Here is a 15331-nt window from a genome sequence, read left to right on the forward strand (position 1 = left end):
TTGAGACCAGCCTGGCCAACATGGTGAAATCCTGTCTCTACTAAAAATACAAAAATTAGCCAGGTATGGTGGCGGGCACCTGTAATCCCAGCTACGTGGGAGACTGGGGCAGGAGAATCACCTTAACCTGGGAGTCAGAGATTACAGTCAGCCAAGATCGTGCCACTGCACTCCAGCCTGGGCGACAGAGGAAGACTCTGCCAAAAAAAAAACAAAACACCAAACAACAACAATGACAACAACAACGAAAGCAAGCAGGGAAATTGAGAGAGAGACGGGCAGGGCCTATCAGGAAAGGCCTGAGACATTTGAATGGGTGAGAAAGAGCCACTATCTGAAGAGCGTTTCAGGTAGGGGCACCAGCGGGAACTTAGCCTGTACCATGGCTCAGTTGAATTGGACTTGAGACGTCGCACCGCCCACTCCCATGATGCAGCTGTACGTGAGGTCAACACAGCCTTGGGATGCTGCAGAACAGCTTAGTCTGAATTCTCCTTTTTTTTTTTTTTTTTTTTGAGATGGAGTCTCACTCTGTTGCCCAGGCTGGAGTGTGGTGGCGATCTCGGCTCACAGCAACCTCCACCTCCCTGGTTCAAGCAATTCTCCTGACTCAGCCTCCTGAGTAGCTGGGATTACAGGCACTCGCCACCACACCCAGCTAATTTTTGTATTTTTAGTAGAGACAAGGTTTCACCATATTGGTCAGGCTGGTCTCAAACTCCTGAGCTCAGGTGATCCACCCACCTCGGCCTCCCAAAGTGCTGGAATTACAGGCATGAGCCACTGTGCCTGGCCTGAATTCTCCCTTTGACCTCATGGAACCTAGGCCTCAGCACCAAGGATATCTGCAGCCCTGAAGCTCTGAGATGGGAGAAGCTGCTGTGTTGGAAGGATGGAAAGGAGGCTGGAGGAGGGGCCCTGGCTGCTCTGCCTGCGGCCACAGGGAGAGTGCACTGGAGCCAGCTGGAAAGTGCTGACTTTACTTTGAAGCTGTTTGCCCTCAGTTGATGGTTGCCTCATCTGTTGATTATATCGTCCTCTCCTGATCTGTGATACGTTCTGATAAGCTACTACAGCCAGTCAGAATCTGACAGCCCCCTTCTGGTTCCACGCCCTTGTGGTATCTTGACAATAGAAACCCACTTTGAGCAGCCACACTGTCCTTGTCAGCATCCTGCAATGACAGATACGGTAAAGGTCAGAGATGGGGCACCCCAGACAGAATGACTGGGAAGCATTTTAAGATAAAAGGGGGCCAGATGTGGCGGCTCATGCCTGTAATCCCAGCACTTTGGGAGGCTAAGGCAGAAAGATTGCTTGAACTCAGTTGTTTGAGACCAGCCTGGGCAGCATAGTGGTAGCTCATCTCTACAAAAAATTAAAAAAATTATCTGAGTGTGCTGGTGCATGCTTGTATTCCCAGCTACTCAGGAAGCTGAAGTGGGAGAACTGCTTGAGCCCGGGAGTTCCAGGCTGCAGTGAGCTACGATCGTGCCACTGTACTCCAGCCTGGGCGACAGAGCCAGACTCCATCTCTTAAAAAAAAAACAAAACACACACACAAAAAAACACGCTGGGCCCACGGGCTCATGCCAAAGTGCTGTAATCCCAGCCCTTTACGGGGGAAGGAAGTAGAGGGAAAGGAGGAGGTGGGCCTAGCTGGGGGACAGGATTTGAGTTAGTTACTGCCCTCATTTGCCTGTAGGCTGGCCCTTCCTTACAGTTCAGCCTGCTGCAGTCCAGCTGTACCTGTTTTGAAATCACCCTGACAGGCTAAGATCAGGAAACCTTATCTGTTGGGAAAGGGAGTTTACCAGATGCCTCCCCTCTACCAGCTGCTGCCCCTGCAGGCCCATGGTGCCAACATCTTGGGAATGGGGTACCAATTACACAGACTCTTCCACCCCGTCCTTCCAGTTGCTCAGGCCCTGAGAGATCTCTGATTCTTGTCTTTATCTGACACTTACCCCACCAGCAAATCCTTTCCACCCTGTCTTCAGAATAGCTCCCCAATCCAGCCACTTCTCAGCACAGCCCTGGTCCAGGCTGTAAGCACTGTGTCTCACCTGTGTCTCTTCAGCATCTACTCTCTGGCCCCCTACTTCACACCACACAGCAGCCAGAATGGTCTTACAAAAGCACAAGCAGGGCTGGGTGCACTGGCTCACACCGGTAATCCCAAAACTTTGGGAGGCCAAGGCGGGAGGATCGCTTGAGCCCAGGAGTTCAAGACAAGCCTGGGCAGCATAGCGAAACCCTGTCTCTACAAAAAATAAAAAAAATTAACCGGGTGTGGTGGCACGTGCCTGTAGTCCCAGCTACTGAAGGGGCTGAGGTGGGAGGATCACTTGAGCCCAGGAGGTTGAGGCTGCAGTGACTCGTAATTATACCACTGTACTCCTGCCTGGGTGACAGAGTGAGACCTTGTCTCAAAATAGATACATAAATAAAAACATAAGTAGGCCACATCCATTCCCACCTCTCTGATCAAAGCTAGAGTCCTCCCAGTGTCCTGTAAGTTCTGCTCCATGGGCCTTCTGTTTGTAGCAGTCTCTGGCCTCATCTGCTCCTCTTTTCTCCCATCTCCCTGTGACTCTGGGGATTGTGATTCTCTGGGGACTTCTCTGGGGACTGTGATTTGATGACATCTTTCAAAATGAAACACTCCGGCCAAGGGGTAGTGGCTCATGCCTATAATCCCAGAACTTTGGGAGGCTGAGGTGGGCAGATCACTTGAGGTCAGGAGTTCAAGACCAACCTGGCCAACATGGCAAAACCCCGTCTCTACTAAAAGTACAAAAATTAACCAGACATGGTGAGGCACACCTGTAATCCCAGCTCCTTGGGAGGCTGAGGCAGAAGAATCGCTGGAATCTGGGAGGAGGAAGTTGCAGTGAGCTAAGATTCCACCACTGCACTCCAGCCTGAGTGACAGAGAGAGATTCCGTGTCAAAAAAAGAGAGGAAAAAAAAAAAAAAAAGGAAAGAAAACAAAACAAAACAAAAAAAAAGAAATGAAACATTCCATATTATTTGACCCAAGAAGCTGATATCTACAGATTTATTGTATGGATATACTTTTCTGTTTTTTATTGTTGTTGTTGTTGTTGTTTGTTTTGTGATAATAAAAAATCGGGAGCAAACTGTCTATCAGTAAAGGCTCTGGTTAAATAAAGATCGTGGAGCTTCCACATGGTAGGAATCCCACACACCTGTTACAAAGAACGAGGCAGGTCCACGTATGCCAATGTAGACCAAGCCCTGACACGTACTGTTCAGTGGAAAAAAGCAAGGCACGAGAATGGCATGCGTCTCCACACCCGTTCAGCGAGGACTTGCTGAGCAGCCCCTGTCACAGCACTCGCCCGTGCTGGGGATTTAGCGGTGGACAAGGCCTGGCTCCATGCAGCTGACCATTGCAGCAAGACAGGCCAGAGACTGATAAACAGCGATGACTTAAAACTCAATGAATTTATACACGTAGAAAAGGGGAAAAGACTGTGATTTTCTTTTTCTCTTTCTTCCTTTCTTTCTCTTCTCTTCTCTCTATTCTCTTCTCTTCTCTTTTCTCTTCTCCCCTTCTCCCCTTCTCTCTTTCTCTCTCCCTCCCCTCCTTCCTTCCTTTCTTCCTTCCTTCCTCTCTTTTCTTTCTTTTTCCTTCCTTCCTTCTTTCTTTCTTTCTTTCTTTCTTTCTTTCTTTCTTTCTTTCTTTCTCCATCTTTCTTTCTTTTCTTTCTCTCTCTCTTCCTTCCTTCCTTCCCTCCTTCCTTCTTTTTTCTTTCTTTTTTTTCCACAGGATCTCACTGTGTTGCCCAGGCTGGAGTACAGTGGCACAATCATAGCTCACTGCAGCCTTGACCTCCTGGGCTCAGGTGGTCCTCCCACCTCAGCCTCGTGAGTAGCTGAGACTACAAGCACACAGCACCATGCCTGACGAAGACTTCGTTTCTTATAAAGGGTTACAGCCTGCAAGGTGGCTGTCCCACAGGCTGGGAAGTGTGCCTTTGGCCAAGAACAAAGACAGGCACTTCGAAGAAAGAGGGTTTGAGGTAGGAGTTTTATACTGAATGGGTTGGCTAAACACACATATTCAACAGATTACAGGAGAAGCTATGAATATTCATGAGGTAGTCATGACACATGCATATTCAACAAATATGCATAAAACATACAACCTATGTTGGCCAGGTGCAGTAGCTCATGCCTGCAATCCCAGCCCTTTGGGAGGCCAAGGCGGGCAGATCACTTGAGGCCAGGAATTTAGGACCAGCCTGGCCAACATGGCTAAACCCGTCTCTACGAAAAATCAGCCAGACGTAATGGCGCGCCTGTAGTCCCAGCTGCTTGGGAGGCTGAGGCATGAGAATCGCTTGAACCTGGGAGGCAGAGGTCGCAATGAGCTGAGATAACGTCACTACAATCCAGCCTGGGCGGCAGAATGAGACTCTGTCTTCAACAAACAAGCAAACAAACAAACACCCAATGTTCACCTTGGAGTGGAGACTTAGCATTTAAATGTTACTACAGTTAGGTCCTATATATCAAAAGGTATTTTCAAGAGAGGAAGGCAACCTGTGTGCAACCTCTGTAAACCAGCGAGGACCAGTCCATGTTCTTCTTACCAGGAGAAAGTGGCTGAAATCAGTCTCTTGTCCAGTCAAAGCTGTAGCTGTGCTGGTGGAGCAGAGGCTGGAGGTCAGTTATTCAGCATCTGCAGGAACTTCCAAATGTTTCAGCGTTGCTTATCCTGAGACCAGTGCTTGTTTATCTGCTAGAGAAAAAGAAAAGCCTCGTGACAGTTAGAACGTAAGCTATTCTTTAAGTGTAGAGGTGAGTGACTTACCCCTTGTCTGGAATGACCTTAGTCCTGTTTATAATTTGGTATCTTACTTCCACGAAAGGTCCGTTCTGTGAGTCTCATGACCTCTATTTTAACACGAATGCTGGTCAGTGTCTGAACGATAAAAGGTGAAGAGGTATAAAGAGGCATGTCTGACCTCCCATCCTTTCACGGCCAGGAACTCAAGTTTTAAGGTTTTTCTGGGGTCCCCTTGCCCAAGAGGGAGTCTGTTCAGTCACTGGGGGGACTTAGGATTTTTTTTTTTTTTTTTTTTTGAGAGACAGAGTCTTGCTCTGTCACCCAGGCTGGAGTGCAGTAGCGTGATCTCAGCTCACTGCAACCTCTGCCTCCCGGGTTCAAGCCATCCTCCCACATCAGCCTCCAGAGCAGCTGGTACTACAGGCGCGCTCCACCACGCCCAGCTAATTTTTGTATTTTTAGTAGAGATGAATGAGGTTTGGCCATGTTGGTTAGGCTGGTCTCGAACTCCTGGCCTTAAGTGATCAGCCCGCCTCGAACTCCCAAAGTGCTGGGATTACAGGCATGAGCCACCACGCCCAGCCAGAATTTTAAGTTTACAGCAGTTACGTTACCATAAAGCCTGGGGCTGCGGTCTGGAGTCGGGTAGGAAGCCTCAGACTGGGAGAACAGAGAAAGAGGGCGCAGGCAGCCCAGGAAGGCCCCTCGGAGGAGGTTGTATTTGAGGAGAGAACTCCAGCAGGAGAGTCAGAGGCTGGAGCCTGTAGGGACATTCTAGGCAGAGGTACAGCAAGTCGTGAGATGAGCCATGGGGTGTCAGTGGGGGCCGGGGAGGCCAGTGCGGCTGCAAGGGGTCGGGGTGGGGGAGAGCCGTGGGAATGAGGCCGGGGCAGACGACTGGTCCAGATTACGCAGGGCTTTGTCGCCACGGTAGGATGTAGAATGACATCCGAAGAATGATGGGAAGCCCCTGGAGGTTGTGCTGTCATCTGTGTCACATTTCTGAAGGACCCATCGGGATGCTGAGTGAGGAATAGACTTGGGGAAGGGTCACCCACGAATCTGTTATCCGCGGCTGTCTCTGGGAAGGGGCTCTGGGCATCGGTGCAGGAGGGAAACTCACCTTTCCCCGTATATCCTTTTCTGCCGTTGAAGAAATTCTCTAAATATGTAAGTATGTGTATGAATGTTTAATGTTGCTAAAAAAAGGAATTAAAAGCAAGAAGAACGTGACCTATGATTAAGGCGGAGGCAAGCGGTGTGGCCCACTCCGTCCAGCCACAGCCCTTTCTTCTGTTGAGCTGTTGAGTGTATGGAACCGAAATAGACATAAAATAGACATAAAAAAGAAAAAGGGACCAGGTGCTGTGGCTCACACCTATATCCCGGCACTTTGGGAGGCTGAGGTGGGAGAATCATTTGAGCCCATGAGTTTGAGACCAGCCTGGGCAACACAGCAAGAACCCTGTCTCTACAAAATAAAAATTAAAAAACTGGGCGTGATGGCATGTGCCTGCAGTCACAGTTACTTGGGAGGTGGAGGCAAGAGGATCACTAGAGCCCGGAGGTAGAGGCTGCAGTGAGTTACAATTGCAGCACTGCACTCCAGACCAGGCTACTGACTGTCTCAAAAAATTAAAATTAAAATTAAAAATTAAAAAAAGAGAAAAAATGTAAAAAAGCAAACTTTTGTTTGTTTTTTGATAGAGTCACTCTGTCACCAGGCTGGAATGCAACGGTCCGATCTCAGCTCACTGCAACCTCCACCTCTTGGGTTTAAGTGATTTTCCTTCTCAGCCTCCCGAGTAGCTGAGATTACAGGCGGCCGCCACCACGCCCGGGTAATTTTTGTATTTTTAGAAGAGACAGGGTTTCACGTTGTTGACCAGGCTGGTCTTTAACTCCTGACCTCAGGTGACCCACCTGCCTCGGTTCCCAAAGTGCTGGGATTACAGGTGTGAGCCATCGTGCCTAGCTGAGATAACACATTTTTTTTAAAAAGGGAAAAGGGTATAGTTACTGGCCACAGGGCAATTGGATCTCCGAGCCACACCCCCACCCACTCTTGGCATTATCCAGCGCCTGAGATTTTGCCAGTCACATGGATATCAAGTAGCGCCTCCATGCTGTTTTAGTGCCCTCTCATTTTTCTGATTACTAATGGGCTGCCCATCTCTCAGCAGAACGCAGGCTTCCTTGCTCATGATCATTGCGCTGGACTCGTGTCTCAGCAATGGCTCTTAATTGCAGCAACAGAGACCAACTCTGGCTCATTTAGGGATTTAATGATAAGATATTGAGTAGCTCAGAGATGTGCCAGGAAGGCTGGAAAACCAGGCTTCTAGAATCAAGGAAGCTGCACAGCCAGGGCCACATTAAAAGTCATGCCATTAGCTCAGTCCAGGGAGTACGTGGGAGTCCCTCCACCACCGCACACTAGGACCTAGAGCCACATTCTGTTTGCCACCGCTACTGCCACTGCCAGAAATAATTTTCCACTTTTCCTCCTTTGTGCCATTAGCCTCAGATTCAGAATTTGGGGCAGGTGCACCTGATTGGCTAAACGCAGGCATCAGGGATGCTTGGAAAATAAGGTCCCTGCATCAGTAGTTTCTCTAGTGGGAGATGGGCTCTGCCTCCTCACAAGGCTCATACGTGGCCAGTTCCCTAAACACAGAAGTGGTTCAGAAGCCAGGAAACCAAAAGATGGCCCGTGTCCCCTCAGGGCCCTTCAGAGGTCAGAACAGCTTACACCACTTCCATTTTTTGTTTCCCAGTATATGAAAAAAATGATGCAATACCAAAACTGTGAGATTTATGAATTTGTGTGCTCATTTGGGGTGACCAAAACCATGCTGTCGGCTGGGTGCAGTGGCTCATGCCTGTAAGCCCAGCACTCTGGGAGGCCAAGGTGGGTGGATCACCTGAGGTCAGCAGTTCGAGACCAGCCTAGCCAAGATGGCAAAATCCCGTCTCTACCAAAAATACAAAAATTAGCCCCGGCGTGGTGGCTCACACCTATAATCTCAGCTACTCGGGAGGCTGAGGCAGGAGAATTGCTTGAACCTGGGAGGCAGAGGTTGCAGTGATCGCGCCACTGCACTTCAGCCTGGGCAGTGCACTTCAGAGCAGGACTCGGTCTCAAAAAAAAAAACCACAAAAAACCAAAACCAAACAAACAAACAAACAAAAACAAAACACACACACACACACACACACAAAAGCCAAAACCAAAACAAAAACCGTGCTGTCTTTACAATAACAGAGCAACATTTTTAATGTGAAATAAGTAATGTATTGTTCACGAAATAATTTTAGGATGTTATTTGTTTGGTTTTTGACAGAATTCATCACAGTATAGAGCCAGAAATAGGCCACAGGTTTAAAGTTGGGTGCTGTCAAGATAGCCCTGTGACTGTATGTTTACCTTCATTCAGTATTCATGACAGAAGAGTGATTATGAGGCCGGGGCCAGATGGCCCAGGACTGCGATTCAGCGTTGCTGTGAGTACAGGACTTGTCCTTGGTCAGCGACCCCTCCCAGCACAAGCAGCCTGATCTCTCCGCCAGCCCAGAGCTGCACTGGATGTCGTGCAGACGCTGAATGCCAAAGAGGTCAATTACAGCACAGCACCCTCCTTCTTAGAGAAAACACTCCTGTTTTCAATGCCTGAGGCTTGGGAATGGTTTAAGCACCTCGCTCCTCCCCAGCCCCAGGGATGGGCACTTAGAAGCCTGAGCACGTTAAATCATTTATTTACGCCCATGATTCCAGCTACCCTCACGGTGACCCTGGAGGTCTCCAGGCAGTTTGAATCCCTGTGCTACCTTATCTGCACTTGCTTGGTCAGAATCAAGGTGCTGAATGGTTTCCCATTATTATTTCTCTAATTTAAAAAAATTGCATTATAATGCATGAATATAGCCTTTTAAAAAAACCCAACGGTACAGAAGTAAAATGTGAAATGCCAGTTCGCTTCTTCCTTCCCAGATGAAACCACTATTTTATGTCCATATATGTACATATACAAATATTTGACTTAAAAATGAATAAGTGAGGCCGAGTGTAGTGCCTCACGCTTGTAATCCTAGCACTTTGGGAGGCCAAGGCAGGCAGATCACTGGAGCCCAGGAGTTTGAGACTAGCCTGGCCAATATAATAAAACCCTGTCTCTACTAAAAATACAAAAAATTAGCTAGTGTGGTGGTGCGCACCTGTAATCCCAGCTACTTGGGAGTCTGAGGCAGGAGAATTGCTTGAACCCAGGAGGCAGAGGTTGTAGTAAGCTGAGATCGCGCCATTGCACTCCAGCCTGGGCGACAGACCAAGACTCCGTCTCAAAAAAAACAAAAAAACAAAAAACATAAATGGGGCTGGGCCCGGTGGCTCGTGCCTGTAATCCCAGCACTCTGGGAGGCTGAGGCAGGTGGATCACCTGAGGTCAGGAGTTCGAGACCAGCCTGGCCAACATGGTGAAACTCCACCTCTACTAAAAGTACAAAAATAAGCCAGGCGTGGTGGCAGGCGTCTATAGTCCCAGCTACTCGTGAGGCTGAGGCAGGAGAATCACTTGAACCCAGGAGGCAGAGGTTGCAGTGGACCGAGATGGCACCACTGCACTCCAGCCTGGGTGACAGAGCAAGACTCCATCGCAAAAAAAAGAAAAAAAATGCGTAAATGGAATCATACTCTATATATTTTTGTGAAATTTTATTTTTCACCTTATAATGTGCTTTCGTAACCTTTTTATGGCAGCCTGTACCAATCTAGAGTCTTTCTAATGGCTACGTGGTACTTTGTTTTAGGACTGTCCTATAATTTATGTAACCATTTAGGATTAATTTACATAGTTTATAGTTCTTTTGGTATAACAAACAGTGCCTCTGCAAATTTGTCTATTATCTATCTATCTATCTATCTATCTATCTATCTATCTATATCTTTCTAGCTAGCTAGCTAGCTAGCTATCTGACCAGGTGTGAGTATTTTGGTTAGACGAATCTTTAGATCCATAATTTATGTAATTTCTAGGTCAAAGAGATGTGCCTTGAAATTATTGATAGATATTTACATATTACCTTCTGGATAGTGTTTGATAATTTACATTTCCACCAGCTGTACACGGCATAACCCCTTCCCCTGCACCTTCTCCAACATTGAATGTTTGTATCTTTAATATTTTTGCTAATTATGGGTAAAGATGGGTAAAAATGATGAAATCTTGTCATTTTAGATTACATTTGGAGGATTCTTTCTACTTAAGTGATCTAGGTCCATTTCAAACCACTGTGGGAAAGGATGGACCATTCAGTAAATTATGTTGGGCTAGCTGACTATCCACTGGGAAGAATTACAGCCAGGTAACAAGAATAAAAGGCAGGTACATTCAAGATAAAAAATGGTTTTAAAAATTATAAACGTTATGTAGATATCGTGTAATTTTAAAAGTCTTATAAATAAGGAGGTTTTTTTCCTAGTATGACATAATGTAGAAGTCATCAAAAAATGATCAGACATTTGAGCACATAAAAAGAGAAAACTTATGAAAAACATTACAATCGGCCGGGCGCGGTGGCTCACGCCTGTAATCCCAGCACTTTGGGAGGCTGAGGCAGGTGGATCACGAGGTCAGGAGATTGAGACCATCCTGGCTAACACGGTGAAACCCTGTCTCTACTAAAAATACAAAAAATTAGCCGGGCGTGGTGGTGGGCACCTGTAGTCCCAGCTACTCCAGAGGCTGAGGCAGGAGAAGGGTGTGAACCCAGGAGGCAGAGCTTGCAGTGAGTGGAGATCGTGCCACTGCACTCCAGCCTGGGTGACAGAGCGAGACTCCATCTCAAAAAAAAAAGAAAAAAGAAAAACATTACAATCAACAAAGTAAAAGGCCACTATGCTTCTACTTATGTACCTGATATGGGGTTTGTCAGCCAATATTCAAAGAACTCCTGTAAGTCAAATAAGAACAAAGCAAGCATTGGGAGAAACACAAATGACTCTACACAATATGCAAATATTGTCTATCTCATTTTTAATCTGGGAGATTAATATGAAAATAATACAGAGTATGATGGTTAAATTTATGTGTTGGCTTGGCCAAGCCACAGTGCCCAGATATTTGGTGAAACATGACTCTGGGTGTTTCTGTGACGGTGTTTTTGGATGAGAGGTTTAAATTGGTGGACTCTGAGAAAAGCAGATTGCCCTCCAAAACGTGGGGGCCTCTTCCAGTCACTGAAGTCCTTAACAGCACAAAAGGCTGACCTCCACATGCAAAAGAGAATTCTCCTACACACTGGATTCAGACTTCGTCTGTAGCAGTGGGTCTTCCTGGCTCACCATTAGGCTCTCTTTAGACTTAAACCATAACTTCTTCCAGAGCCTCGAGTCAGCCAGCTTCCTCCATCAGATTTTGGGCTCATCAAGAGTTCACAATCACATGAGCCAATTCCTTAAATAAATCTCTTTATACACACACGCAGACATGCACACACACACACAAACACACACAGACACACAGAAACACACACACATGTACATAGAGACACACACATAGACACACACCTCCCACCTCAGTCTCCTGTATATTTGGGACTACAAGTGCATGCCACCATGCCTGGCTAAATAGGAGGTCGAGTGTGGTGGCTCATTCTTGTAATTACAGTACTTTGGGAGGCTGAGATGGGAGGATCAGTTGAGCCTAAGAGTTTGAGATCAGCCTATGCAACATAGTGACATCCTGTCTCTACAAAAAGTTTAAAAATTAGCCAGGCGTGGTGGCATGGATGAAGCTCAGTGACATTGTGCTGAACGAAAAAAGTCAGCTAGCCAGGTGCAGTGGCTCATGCCTGTAATCCCAGCACTTTGGGAGGCCAAGGTGAGCATATCACCTGAGGTCAGGAGTTTGAGACCAGCCTGGCCAACATAGTGAAACCCTGTCTCTACTAAAAATACAAAAATTAGCCTGGCATGATGGCACATGCCTATAATCCCAGTTACTCGGGAGGCTGAGGCAGGAGAATTGCCTGAACCCGGGAGGCAGAGGTTGCAGTGAGCTGAGATCACACCATTGCACTCCAGCCTGGGCATTGCAGTGAGATTCTGTCTCAAAATACATAAATAAATAAATGAATAAATAAATGCCAGCTCAAAAGGTTACACACGGTAGGATTCTGTTTATGTGACATTCTTTTTTTTTTTTTTTCTCATTAAACTTTTTTAACGGGTCTCAAAATTCTGTGACACATTTTTGGTCAAGTTGTTTCCATTAAAAAGCACTGATTTTAAACACTAATAAATTAAAACTGCCACACGCAAAAAAGAAAACCAAAGTGGTCCACATAATATTATCCTTTCCTTGAACTGAAAGTTTTACGATGCATTGTTATCATTAACCAGTCTTTTAATACTAAACTTAAATGGCCAACTGAAACAAACAGTTCTAAGACCATTCTTCCAGCACTGATTAATACCAGGGTGGCAGGTATTAGGGATAATATTCATTTAGCCTTCTGAGCTTTCTGGAGAGACTTGGTGACCTTGCCAGCTCCAGCTGCCTTCTTGTCCACTGCTTTGATGACACCCACAACAACTGTCTGTCTCATATCATGAACAGCAAAGCAACCCAGAGGTGGATAGTCTGAGAAGCTCTTAATACACATGGGCTTACCAAGCACCATATCAACGATGGCAACATCACCAGATTTCAAGAATTTAGGGCCGTCTTCCAGCTTTTTACCAGAATAGCGATCAATCTTTCCCTTCAGCTCAGCAAACTTGCATGCAATGTGAGCCATGTGGCAATCCAGTACAGGGGCATAGCCAGCACTGACTTGGCCTGGATGGTTCAGGATAGATCACCTGAGCAGTGAATCCAGCTGCTTCCATTGTTACCATGACGAACATCCTTGACAGACATGTTCTTGACATGGAAGCCCACACTGTCCCCAGAAAAAGCTTCACTCAAAGCTTCATGGTGCATTTCGACAGATTTTACTTCAGTTGCAGAGTTGACTGGAGCAAAGGCGACCACCATACCAGGTTTGAGAACAACAGTCTCCACTCGGCCATCAGGAACAGTACCAACACTACCAATTTTGTAGACATCCTGGAGAAGCAGGGCTTGTCACTTGGACGAGTTGGTGGTAGGATGCAGTCCAGAGCCTCAGGCAGCGTGGTTCCACTGGCATTGCCATCCTTACGGGTGACTTTCCATCCCTTGAACCAAGGCATGTTAGCAGTTGGCTCCAGCATGTTGTCACCATTCCAACCAGAAATTGGCACAAATGCTACTGTGTCGGGATTGTAGCCAATTTTCTTAATGTACTGCTGACTTCCTTAACAATTTCCTCATATCTCTTCTGGCTGTGGGGTGGCTCAATGAAATCCATCTTGTTAACACCAATGATTAGTTGTTTCACAGCCAGTGTGTAAGCCAGAAGGGCATGCTCTCGGGCCTGCCGATTCTTGGAGACACCAGCTTCAAATTCACCAACACCAGCAGCAACAACCAAGACAGCAGAGTCAGCCTGAGATGTTCCTGTAATCATGTTTTTGATGAAGCCTCTGTGTCCTGGGGCGTCAATGATAGTCATGCAGTACTTGCTGGCCTCAAATTTCTACAAGGAGATGTCAATGGTGCTACCACATTCACGCTCAACTTTCAGTTTATCCAAGACCCAGGCATACTTGAAGGAGCCCTTTCCCAACTCAGCAGCCTCCTTCTCAAATTTTTTGATGCTTCTTTTGTTGATGCCACCACATTTGTAGATCAGATGGCCAGTAGGGGCGGACTTGCCCAAATCTGCTTGTCCACTGATGACAATGTTGACATAAGTCTTCTCCTTTCCCATTTTGGCTTTTAGGGGCAGTTTTCACGACACCTGTGTTCTGGTGGCAAACCTGTTGCGAAAAGCTATGTGACATTCTTGAGAAGATAAAACCCTAGTGATAGCACATCTGTGTTTCATAGTGGCTAGGGGTGAAAGGAAGGTGTGACTATAATTGGTCTTTATCTTGATTTTGTTGCTGGTTACGGGAATCTGTCTGTTTGATTCACAGAACTGTACACCTTTTCCTGAAAATGTTCATTTTATTGTGTGATCATTTTAAAAATTAAAAAAAGAATCAAATCTCTAAAAAAAGAAAGAAAGGGCTGGGCATGGTGGCTCACGCCTGTAATCCCAGCACTTTGGGAGGCTGAGGCAGGCAGATTGCTTTAGCCCAGGAGTTCAAGACCGGCCTGGATAACGTGGTGAAATCCCATCTCTACTAAAAATACAAAAGTTAGCCAGGCATGGTGGTGCATGCCTGTAATCAGAGCTACTCAGGAGGCTGAGGCAGGAAAATCACTTGAACACAGGAGGTGGGGGTTGTAGTGAGCCGAGATCGCACCACTGCACTCCAGACTGGGCAACAGAGTGACTCTGTCTCAAAAAAAAAAAAAAAAAAAAAGGAAAGAAAAGAAAGAATGAATGAATGACATCTGGGTTTCTGGTGTGGGCAGACTGTGGGTGGTGTTGCCATTTATAGAGGTGGAGTAGGCTGGATGGTGGGGCCAGATTAGGGGGAGGAAGTAAGGAGTTAGGTTTGCTCTTGAAAGTCTAGAAGTTGAGACGTCTCTGTATACAGGTGGATACACAAGAGTCTGGTGCTGGCGATGGAAATGTGGGAGTCACGGATGTTTACAGCCATTGTGATGGATTAGAATGCTTGCAGAGAGGAGAGAGAAAACGAGCAAAGGTGGGTGGGGTCCGAGCCTGAGGAACATCTGCCTTCAGTGCCAGCTGGGAGGGGGAGTTGGGAGGGGAAGGAGGGAGAGCCAGCATCAGTCCTCGGAGCTTCCCTCCCTGCCTGGTCTGTGGCCTCCAAGATCTTTTTGTGGATGAGGGAGACAGCTTTCAGAGAACAGCTGTAGGGGCAGGGAGGGACCGCAAAATAAGAACGAGGGACGAGGAAGAACGTCTTCAGAAGGTCAGCAGGTCTCGTCAACTGCCTGTCTTGGGTTCTGAGTAAAAGTATGGGCTGTGCTTACTGCAGAATCACACTTCCTCATGCTCCTTCCCCTTCCCTCCCGACCTCTGAGCCCTCCTCCACCTCTGGCTGCTGCAGAGGTCACAGGCCGGAAACCTAGAAGGCAGTCCGCAACCCTCAGGCCTGATTCACTTTCCCCACACAAATACTTAAACGTTTTCAATTTGTTATCAGTTTAAAAAAAAAATGTAAGATTTCAAAAACAGCAATAACAACTGGATTTTCAGCTTGGAAAATTGGAAAGTATGACAGAGCTGCCCCTACAGCCCCACGCGGTGACAGGAGGTGAAATGAACCATTGCACTGTCCAGTTGCCACCCTTTCCACCACGCCCTGCAGATCTCCAGCACCAAGATAAAAGCTGGTTGCCATGTAGCATTTGTTTGCACATGGTTTCTACACTTTTATGTAACCTGGGTTATCATCCAGCAGTCACAGCCTCTGCAGAGCAGCCCAGCAGAAGCAGAGACCCGCTTGGCT

The 15331-nt window shown here is 46.9% G+C and overlaps 1 pseudogene; it reads right to left on the minus strand.

The window, feature by feature from the left end:
- Positions 1–11999: 11999 nt before the first annotated feature.
- On the minus strand, positions 12000–13992 carry LOC103880053 (annotated as a pseudogene).
- Positions 13993–15331: the final 1339 nt, after the last annotated feature.

The sequence above is a fragment of the Papio anubis genome, chromosome 20 (assembly GCF_008728515.1).
Source record: "Papio anubis isolate 15944 chromosome 20, Panubis1.0, whole genome shotgun sequence".
Taxonomy (NCBI): domain Eukaryota; kingdom Metazoa; phylum Chordata; class Mammalia; order Primates; family Cercopithecidae; genus Papio; species Papio anubis.